Source organism: Triturus cristatus, chromosome 5_1 (assembly GCF_964204655.1).
Source record: "Triturus cristatus chromosome 5_1, aTriCri1.1, whole genome shotgun sequence".
In the NCBI taxonomy this organism is placed as follows: domain Eukaryota; kingdom Metazoa; phylum Chordata; class Amphibia; order Caudata; family Salamandridae; genus Triturus; species Triturus cristatus.
Genome location: NC_140587.1, coordinates 496,357,640 through 496,367,842, shown reverse-complemented (window position 1 = coordinate 496,367,842; position 10,203 = coordinate 496,357,640). Strand labels below are relative to the sequence as shown.

At 45.3% G+C, this 10,203-nt stretch overlaps 1 protein-coding gene across 5 annotated transcripts in view; it reads left to right on the top strand.

Annotated features, from left to right (window-relative positions):
• Positions 1–1,105: 1,105 nt before the first annotated feature.
• Positions 1,106–10,203, top strand: part of RALYL (RALY RNA binding protein like) — a 1,712,955-nt gene continuing 1,703,857 nt past the window's right edge. For 2 of the 5 annotated variants that reach the window (XM_085605349.1, XM_085605348.1), the window contains exon 1: positions 1,129–1,312. The gene's annotated coding sequence lies outside the window, so the exon portion shown is untranslated. Of the gene's footprint in view, positions 1,313–2,067; positions 2,089–2,377; positions 2,447–10,203 lie in introns of those variants that run through there. The other 3 variants (XM_085605346.1, XM_085605351.1, XM_085605350.1) reach the window with 3 other exon arrangements.

The window sequence follows — 10,203 nt, the reverse complement described above, 5'->3', positions numbered from 1 at the left end:
GGGGGGGGGGGTCTAATTGGCATATTTCATTCAGAATGACGTCAGCGGAAGTGACGTCACAATAATTAAGGGCATACCCTAATAAAATAAAAGAAGAAACCAATTAATCTCACGGAAATGTGATAGTTGTGTTTAACTTTTTATAAATTGGATGTAGGTTGCCCACATGTCAATTTGTAATTGAACTTAGAAGTAGGGAAGGAGCTCTATTTTTGAACAAGAGAATGAACAAAATGTGCTGTGTGTATTTTTTTATACTAATATTACTTGGTGTTAGAACATGCTTGTTTTCTGCTGGTGTTCTGAGCTAGCTTCAAAGCACAAAAGGGCTGCACATTTCCAAATCATTAGGCGTGAAGTTATCTGTGATTTATCAGATAGAAAATTCAAAGACAACCCTCTACTAGGGTTTTTGACAAATTAAGATGCTGCAGCCAGTGGGAAGGAAGGTTTAACACCACCATAAAGCAATTTAATCCCACCTCTGTACCCCGTTTTGACTCTGGTAACGGGAGCAGGGTCTCTTCTCTACAGGGCTTTATATGAGCCGGTACTGAGTACCGGCCCTTTTTTTATTCTGAGATTGAGAGTACCGGCTCTTCTCAAGAGAAATGTAATACTTCTAATCGGAAAGTACCTGCACTTTCCAGAAACAAGCAGGTATTCTAGTTCAGAGTACCTGCACTCCTATTTTTCCATGTCAAGCATTGCTTCTCTACACTAGTGAGGGGAGAGGGGCATGGTACACCCGCGTCCACCCCGACTTGTGTCCTCCCCTAGAACACACATGAGATTAGATTTACAGGCGTAGGACCAAGGCCACACGAGTGATGGAACGTCTAGGCAACTGGCGCGAGTCCTCAGTGAACTTAAGGAAGAGACGAAGGAGCACGAACACATAGGTGCTACGTGATGTGTACGCCCTGCATACTGTGCCCTAGCTCTCTGCCCGCTCCTGTCTGCGCACCTGTCCGGCCTCGGCGTCAGCCGCGTTTGTGCACAGCGTAGGCTGTGAGCTCAGCCCAGGGACTGCGCGTGTGCGTGCGCGCCGAGCCCCGCCGCCGTCCCCGCGCCTCCAAGCCACCGTGCACCTGCTGCAGGCTCCAATCCGGCGCCGGTGTAGCCGAGCACTCGCCTGCTCCGCTGGGGCTTCCCACCGCCCCCTCCTCTTTCTCCCCTCCCTGCCGGCGAGTCAGCCTGACTCTGAGTCACGTGTCAGTGCCCGAGGCAAGAGACTGAGAGCAAAGCGCTTCATTCCTTCTCCCACCGCCATACTGTATTTTATACTAAATCTCATTTTTACTCCCGCTCGGTGAGTACCTTTTCAGTGACATTCTTGTCTTTTTTTGTCTTTTTCTTTTTTTCATTTTTTTCTTCTTTTTTTCCTTCTTCTTTGATGATTGTTTTAGATGAGAGCTGGAGCATGTTTTTAGCCTTTTTGTGAATGCAAGTTTTTCTAGCATGCATTGGTACTTGTTATGAAGGTGCTGTGTCTGTGTGGCTGCGAGCGGCAGCAGCAGCTACTGATAACATTCCGTGCAGCCCCAACGCCAAAAAATAGCAACTGGTTTTGTTTGGAACGCGATGTTAAGTGTGTGCACATTTTTGCTATTGCAAGTGGCATGTCTCTAACCCCTTTTCCTCTGCGTTTTCTTCTTGCGTTGGGATTGATGATGCATTGCACAGCAACAGCGTTGACCAGAGCGTGTGGTCTTGCAGGTCCGATGCAAACCATTCACCAAAACCTTCATTTTATTTTTGTTTCATTTTTAAACACCAAGACAAACCCACAGGTTTGCTTTCCTCTTTTTTTTAGCGCCCCCCATATAACCGAAACTTTTCTTGCAGCTAGCGCCTTACGACAATCTTTCTTCTCTGCTAAGGCCAGTACTTTTTGCACGTTTTACTTTTTTCTTCGTCTCATTCATTTTTATGGTGTGAACAACGGTGTTCATGTTGATAACGTTTTTACATGATGGCAGTGGAAGGTGTATTTTTCTTTTTTTCCCCTGGAAAATGAAGTGCTTTTTCGGTTTCCTTGTCAACGGAAGATGAAGTGAGAGAGACCCGCGCAGCTTCGCAGTGAAGGTACTTCATCAGCTTGTAGGCGTTGCCTCTGTTTGTAATTGAACGTGAACAGCAATCTGCGCTCCACGCATCTGTGCGCACAGCGGGGTCAGTGCTGAATGCCTGTGTCTGGTTTCACCTGCGCCTGGAGCCGCGCAGCGCTGCCCCAGTCCTCTCCTGCAGCCCGCGCTGCTCTCCCAGGGGACGGCTCCAGTGACCGGGAGCGAGGGCTGAAGTTGCGCTGCGTGGGTTAGATGAGACGCCGTCTCCCTCTCAGGGAAGCCGAGAGATCGCATTCTGAATCAGAAAGCGAAGCTTGCACAGATTAATTCCGGCGGGAGGGCTCGGGTTTACTTTGGAACACCACCCCAGCAGGAAGGTGCGGTTAACACCCGGGGAGGGTGGGGGTCGCTTTGCTATGGGCATTTCTGTTGGCGTGTGGTTTTGTTTACAGAGACCTTTCCAAACTATCGCAAAAGCACCATTTTTATTGAGCCGCATTCAGCAGGTCAGTGCTTGAGGTAGGCATGCTTAGCACCGGGTGCTTAGTGTGACAGTGCAGTGAGGTGGGTGTATATCGCTTCACCCCCGCTGCTTCTCTCTGGTCGCGAGGTCTGTGCGTGTTTACGCTGGCACCAGGCGCTAGTCCAGCCTGACGGACAGGTAGAGTTCAGCATCCCGGGGTGTATCTGGCGCTGCGTTGTGTAGCGTGTGTTGCCATGGACCTTATGTGGATGGAGTGCGGTATGGCTGATGCTTTCTGATTCATTCCTCTTCTAGAAAGATGCCGGGGGATGCACGTCACAGTAGAGGAATGTGCGGCGCTAAGAAGCACAGGGTCTAACACACGTGATGTCAATATTATGGCCCGTTATCAGGCTGGAGCGCAGGGGTGCTGGCTGTTTGGGTGGTGTCTGGGTGTTTAGTGGAAATACTGAAGGGTAAACTTAACGCTGCATGAACTGTTATCTATAAATATGTTTAAGGCGCTGGCACGTGAGGGTGCTCAGCGCTGGATGGTTGTTCGGCGTTCAGTCTATGGGAGGCTGGCGGTGAACTAGATGGCTGGCTTGGATCGTATGATTTATTGTGCTGGAGCATTTTGCGAGTTGTCACACGGCCCCGTAGGAATTCCACCCACAGACCCGTGTAGAGGAAAGCAAGGATTGTGCATTTGCCTCCATTATCTATTCAGAACAAAGTGATACAGAAAAGCCCGGCCGTGGCGCGCACGCGAGGGTACGTGCCTCGGGTCAGCACCCGAGTGAGGACGGGGGCACGTGCTTGAACGGTGCTGTGAATTGCCAATATGGGAAGTCCCATGTGGAGGTCTTCTAGCACAGCTCAGCGGGTGGAGCTCATTCTACAGGGGCTTTTAGGGAGCCTACACGTCACATATTTAAATCTCAACAGCGCCAGTTTGGGACGTTCTCGTATGTATTTCATTTGTAATTGTGTTACGTGCGTTTCTCTAAAGTACCCTATGAAACAGCAGTACCTTGTTGGACAAAGAAGCGCAGCTGCGGCTCTTGCTCTGTTTTTCTTGTGCTGTGAGGTTTGACATTTTGTAAATGTGCTGGCACTTGCCTTACTTTCATCTTGTTTTATCACACACTGCCCTGCACACCTTTACCTTCAGGCCACCTCTCGTCTTCTGATTTGTAGCTTGTGTTTCACTGTTACTGTGGCCTCGTGAGGTGATGTCTGTATGCGTTGCTCAAAAAATTCCACTGGGAAAGATTTAATATGAAACTGTTCAGCATGTCCCAATATCAGGGAAAGGATCGCGCAAACAGAATAATCCACGTGTGTCTTCATGTTAAGCAAATCGAGAATTTTAGGGTGCACGGAGCCTGCTTTGCAGCTTTCCTGTTTAGCATCTGCGGTGGCATTTCAACGGTAGCACTCTGTGCCTTTGGGGTTGGTACCCATCAGGTCTTGCCTGTGGATGACTATCTTGATGTGGATAGTGAAATATCTAAAGATTCCTTCTCGAGATGCGTGCCGCACACAGCTGAGATTCTTCAGTGGCATATGTGTGTATAATAACTAATTCACCAATATGTAAACCTACAGTACTAGATTGGCAAAACAACCCTTAAATGGTGTATGTGGTATTGGATCAATGCTCACAGTTCATCTTTAAGTTGTTTCTTTAGATTATACACTTTTTTTCCTAGAAACCAGACTTCAAGGGCACTAGTATGTGAAACTTAAATGGTTTGTTACTTGGTTATAAGCTTCATCCTCCTCGTCATATTTCTTACATCTTGTGGCAGCCCATGGTAAACATCATGATGTAAGGAAGGGGGGGGCCTAAGTGGCCCCAGAATATGGCAGATCTTGCTAAGTCTAAAGTGAGCATGAATGTCCACAGTCAAAGTTGCTGCCAAGTTGGGCGACCAAAGACATATTGGATTGAGAAAACAGCCAGTGTTTTTCCTTCCTCTTTTGACATGTTTGAGGAATATCGGTTTCTTCCTAACTTTTCATGACATTTTCGAGCCAAGTCTTGAAATTTAGGGGCCCATTCCGATTTCGTCTGGAAGGTCTCCGAACGACGGTCGGAGCCCTTCCTACTGAATCGGAACGTGTCGGCCGGATTCCTTTCCGACCAAGCCATTCCGATGGGCTCTGTCAGAAAGGAGTCCGACTCGGATTCCCGGACGGCTGACAACAGGCTCGGAGAGCCCGTCCACCATCCGGAAATCCCTCAGTACTCCCCCGGCCGCCTCTTTACGACCGAGGGAGTACGATGGCAGTTTTTCACTGCCTTTTCGTGCCGCTCTTTCCGGCACGAAAAGGCAGTCGGAAACTGTCTTTGGGGGGCCCCCAGTAGGGCCCCATGGGTGCGAGATTACCGAATGGCGGCCTGGGGGCACCTATGGTGCCCCTCTGTGGATCCCTGCACCCGGTGGCAGGTACCTTGGGGTGCCGGCCACAGGGTGCAGGGATAAACTGCACCCCTGCTTGTCACAATGCAAGCATGCATTCCGCTCGGAATGCATGCTCCCATTGTGAAGTATACGAGTGCGACCGAACCCTGTTCGGTCGCATCGTACTTCCAGAGCCATAACCGACGACAGCAGGTTGGTCGGTTACGGCTCCTGACCGATGTCGGACGGACCTGAGTCCGTCTGACATCGGAATCGGCCCCTGAACAGGAAATTTCTATAATTACGGAGTGACCTCTTTAGTCTTGGGTAAATAGAATATTTCATGGGAGAGTGGAATATTTTATAGGAAACTGATTGGTTTTCGACCTGTGCATGCCACAAATGTCCTATTTTCCTCTGTGCTAAGGAGAAATTTCAGTTTTATTTTCACATTGCCTAGATATTTTCCAGGCTTCCAAAATGAATCAGCTGATTGAAAGGTAGCTTAAATAAAAAGGGTCCTTCTCGTCGCTGGCATTTTTGATTTTGTAAAACCTTTCTATAGACTGCAGGACTGTATGTTGAGTGTCTAAAACCAGTGACCATGACCAGAGATGATATTTATTCTCCCATAGCTTGGAACAGTACTCTTTCAGACACAAGCTTCAAATTCGGAGTTAAATGTGGAACTTAGCCGCAACCTATCTGATACAACAGTAGAGTGTCGATTTTGCTTAAGTCTAACTAAGATAATTGGAATGGAAATGCTTTGTTATGACAGGATGATAATTTCACGTAGATTGCATAGGGAGATCTTGAAGATCTTGCCTTATCACACTGTTAAAGCAATAGTTTACCCGGTGCCTCCTCAGCAAGGGGCTGCCACACACACTAGGGAATGTAGGAAACCACGCACGGTGCCAGCCCATCAAAGGGGAGCAGGGCACCTTGGCAGGCATAGTTCATGTATTCTCATTTACACTGCAGGCTTGTCCACCCTGTTTTGAAACAGCTTGGGCAATACTTGCTCTTAAAATGCACCACGCGTCTCTTTGGTGAGTGCAAATGCTCTGAGTTTCTGCTCTCAATCACACTACCCAATAGTCCAACCTTTATAGATTCTCTTTTGAAAAACGGATTCAAAGATGCTTCCAACTGAACCACCTGACCTCTCTCCTGTAGCAAATCTTCACGGGACAACACCCAAGTGTACGGTGCCACATTTTCATATGTGCGTTGTATTGTGTTGGGACAGCCAGTACAAGAGGGAGGGTCACAGTAGAATGTCTTTTTAAGTAAGTAGGGAAACAGAACAATGCTGCTTTACCTCAGGTGCCTACAATTCTTGAACTAGCCATATCCCTCACAATTTTGTGATGCTGAACATAACAAATTTTAAAATACCTTAAACTTACTACAGATATGATTCGGAAGACTGATACCTAGCATCAGTTGTTTCATCCAAGCACTGTCTGAATCTGGCTGAAACCTTTGCTACTAAAGAGAGCAGCCCTCAAAGTTCATTCATCATACTGACCTAGGAAGGACTCTGAAATCATGACACACTAGGTGGACCCAGAGCAGAGCCCAGCCGCCACCACATAATAAAAGGCATCCCCACAGTAAATATTTATGAAGCCAAATTACATGAAATTCATTGGAAACTATTTTCATGTTTGTTGGTCATTCTCAAATCCTAAATGGAATATACTGTTCTGTGGCACAACAGTCCTGCTGTAGTGTTAATCCGCATTGGATAGCTGCATTATATTAGAGATCCGAGTGTCCCTGACAAATGTTTTGTATTTAAGAACCACCACAGACAATAGGAGTGGTGTAATCCTGTTTCATATAGACAGGTGAGTCACCAAAGCAGCTGGGCATAGGTAGGCAGAAGGTAGACTTGGCCATCATGACTAGATTGTTTATGTTTCAAGCACAGCTTGAAAAGTGGCAGTGGCACCTTCTATTTCACCAAATGGAAGTTAGGATGTTACATTTCTCTTAAGTGCTCTGTCTTCGGCCTTGGGTGTTTTATGTTCATGTCCTTAGTGTGTTCATGGTCGTACCCTCTTCCAAGACATTCTTTCAGGGTTGGACTGAAAGCATATTTGTCACCTGTCCTTAATCCATTTACTAAGCGAAAGAGATGTAGTGTCATGAATTGAATAGTGGCTTCTCGAGTTGGGCAAAAGTTGCCCAAACAAGTGAGAAAAGGAGAAGCAGCCTAGTGTAGGAAATTCATCATTCTGACATTTTCCTTCTATTTTCTGCACTCTGGACATGTGATATCTCCTGCTGGCAAGGCTTCAAGTACATGCGTGCTGCTGGAAAAAAACATTATAGGTTTTGGTATGAAGTTGCAGTTTACCTGCCACTTTGGTAAATCAGCCACACGCAAAAGGTGTGTGCATTTGTATGAAGCGCAAGTATGGGGTACAGCAATGGAAAACAACTTTTGCCACTACTACATATAATCTGACATGCTTTTTGAAATTTATGTTTACTGCTAAAAAGCTGCAGAAACTTTTTTAAATATGTAGAACTCCGATTATAAGTCCTAATCACTTTTAATAGGAACAAGCTATCCTAGTTACATTTTCAGTGTACAGGTAATCAATCCTATATCACAAAGTTAAACAGTTTATTGTGATTACCCACAATGATGTGCACATATTTGAATTATAAAAAAAGAGTATGCCAGAAGCTTAGCAGGTGTGATTTGTAAGAGGTTTTTTACATTCCCAGCTAACCTCCTGTTGTTCACACTTAATTGCCGTTTGTGGCTGAGGGAGCTAAATGTTACAGAGAGACTATGGAGTCATGGCACACCACTACAAGTATCATACACTCTATAAATGGAGTTCTCCAAGCCAATGTGACACTGTCACCTTCGTTTCATTTTCTGAAAAAAAGGCTACACCCATCACGTCTGCCTCAGCAATTTAGCCAAAGAGCTTTCTGTTGTAAATCAGTCGTTCATGTAATATGGCTGAAAGTGGTCGTTAGCCCTTCCTTTGTGTTCTTACCTCCTTAGACTCACAGAATACCTATGTGTGTTCTAACGTGTACCGTAGTGTTCTACTCTTGTCAGTTGATGGTCTGGTCAGCTGGCGAGGTGTGCGCTGAGCTGGGTCCTACAATAAATCTACATGTAACTAACTAGAAGTGTCCTGAGATTCATATACAACACTTTCCCTTTTCCTCTTACAGTAAAACTATGGTGTTCAGGAAGTCCCAGTTCGTCTGTTTGGCATGCATTTCTCATCATCGGTTCATGTGAATTGTATTACAGTGTCCTCTTGGCCACCTCTATCTCCAGATTAGGTCATGGTATGTCATATTCTCAAACACAAAGAAATAACCCCTAATCCAGAGTCGGAGGTGACTGAGAAAAAATATTAGTCTTATTCATTAAAACATCTCCGTTCAAAATGATCCCATATACCAGACTTAGCAAGAAAATCCAAATATGTCCCATTTTTTCCCCTCCTCACAACTGCTATAAATAGCTCTTTTAGGAAAGTTGTCTTTGTACTGTTGTACTTGCTATTGCCTCAGATCGTAGGAGCCCGAAGCAACAACATGGCCATGCACGTATAGGGGCTTGGAGGTGGAGACTTTAATTGATCCTTAAAGGGAGTAACTGGGGTAGCCGGAGAGAGAGAGCGATAAGAGGAGATCAGCAAACCCACTATTTTTGGTTTCTGTGTTGAAACCGACTTTGGGATAGCTTTGGCCTGAAAGCATAGCATGCGAGCAGAACAGAGGTGAATACAAAACATAGGAGGAGAAAATCTAGGATTTCTAATTCGATTCCGTTAGGGGGATCATCACCAATTGCTGTCTGATTTTAACCATAAAATCGCTCTTCCTGACTCACTCCCATCAAAGAGCTGGCTGGAAACAAGAAAGGTAGAGAGACCTACCTACTGCTGCATTCAAGTTTTTACTGGCTGAGTGGCATTGGGCTGCAGCTTTGGTTTGGATCTATTGGAGAAAAAGGCTACTCTAAGAGCTAGTAGTGCTAGCTTCTTGCGGACACCCGATACTTGGGTCATCGTCCTGACTGGGAAGCCTGCCTCTCCCAAAGCAACCTTTCCCCTGTCGATGGAAGTGAAGAAGGCAATGGCACTGAGAAAACGTTGGCTTGCCTATCAAAAAAACAACTGAACCAGATACAACTAAGCATTTTTCTTGTCTGTCTCTGTAAAATGTCTTCCCTCTGATTTGGGAGTGCAGAAATTCCTTTTGGATAATATGAACTTGTTCCGCTTTAGATAAAGAACAGAACTACATTGGAATGGTACATTTTGCCGTGGACTTGAATTGGAGTGCCAAGGAGCACTGCTACAACTTGAACCAATGGATTGATGTCTATAAAGCTTTTCCTGGAAGTTTGGAGACATTTCTAGTCCAGAAACTAAACTTGTAAAACATTTTCTAAAACTGGTACTTACATGCAGTTTTATCTCTGGATCGCCATGACAATTTGCAAAGCCTGCCTAAAGCACAACCACCTCACCAGCTTCAACGTAGTCATTTTTCTCCTCAAAGTGTATTTGGACGAAGTTTAGGCTACAGCAGGAATATTTAACAGACATAGGCAACATTTTGAAGACCTTCTTGGCTCCGGTATCTATCCTTGTCCTGCTGAAGATGGTCAACTTCAGTAAATGTTTTAAAGGTCCAAAGGCAAAACATTTGACCTCTACAATCCAGAAACGTATGCTTAGCCTTGCATCAAGACCTTAGCCGCTCATAAGTCAAGTCCCTTTATAGAGCTCCCCCGTAGACCATCATGGTTTTTTCACGTAACAATTTTTTTTTAGACGTACTTTTTTTAATGTTTAAATTCCATATCCCTATATCCGATTTTCTTAATTTTTGTGCCGCTTTACCCCATATCGTTTTCTGTTTTTATCTCACTTGATTCAGATACCAAATATTCCTTATTTCCCGAGTGTATTGTTTTTTTTGCTGTTGCACTTTTACCAAGTGTTTCTCTCATCGAAGCCTTGGTGGTCGAGTTGCGCTACCAAGTGTGAGCCAAGCATTCCTCACATAAACCATCTTACCTTTTGGGAGTCGGATTATTAGAGCTTTGCGGGAGCTTATTCATAGCTCACATCAAAACTATGGCATTTCTCTACCTTAGCATTGAAATCCGATGTCCTGTAGGGCAAAATAGAGGTGTGCATACAGAATGTAATAAGATTGCATTAAGCAGCTGGTCTGATGCAGGGTTTAGTTAATATTT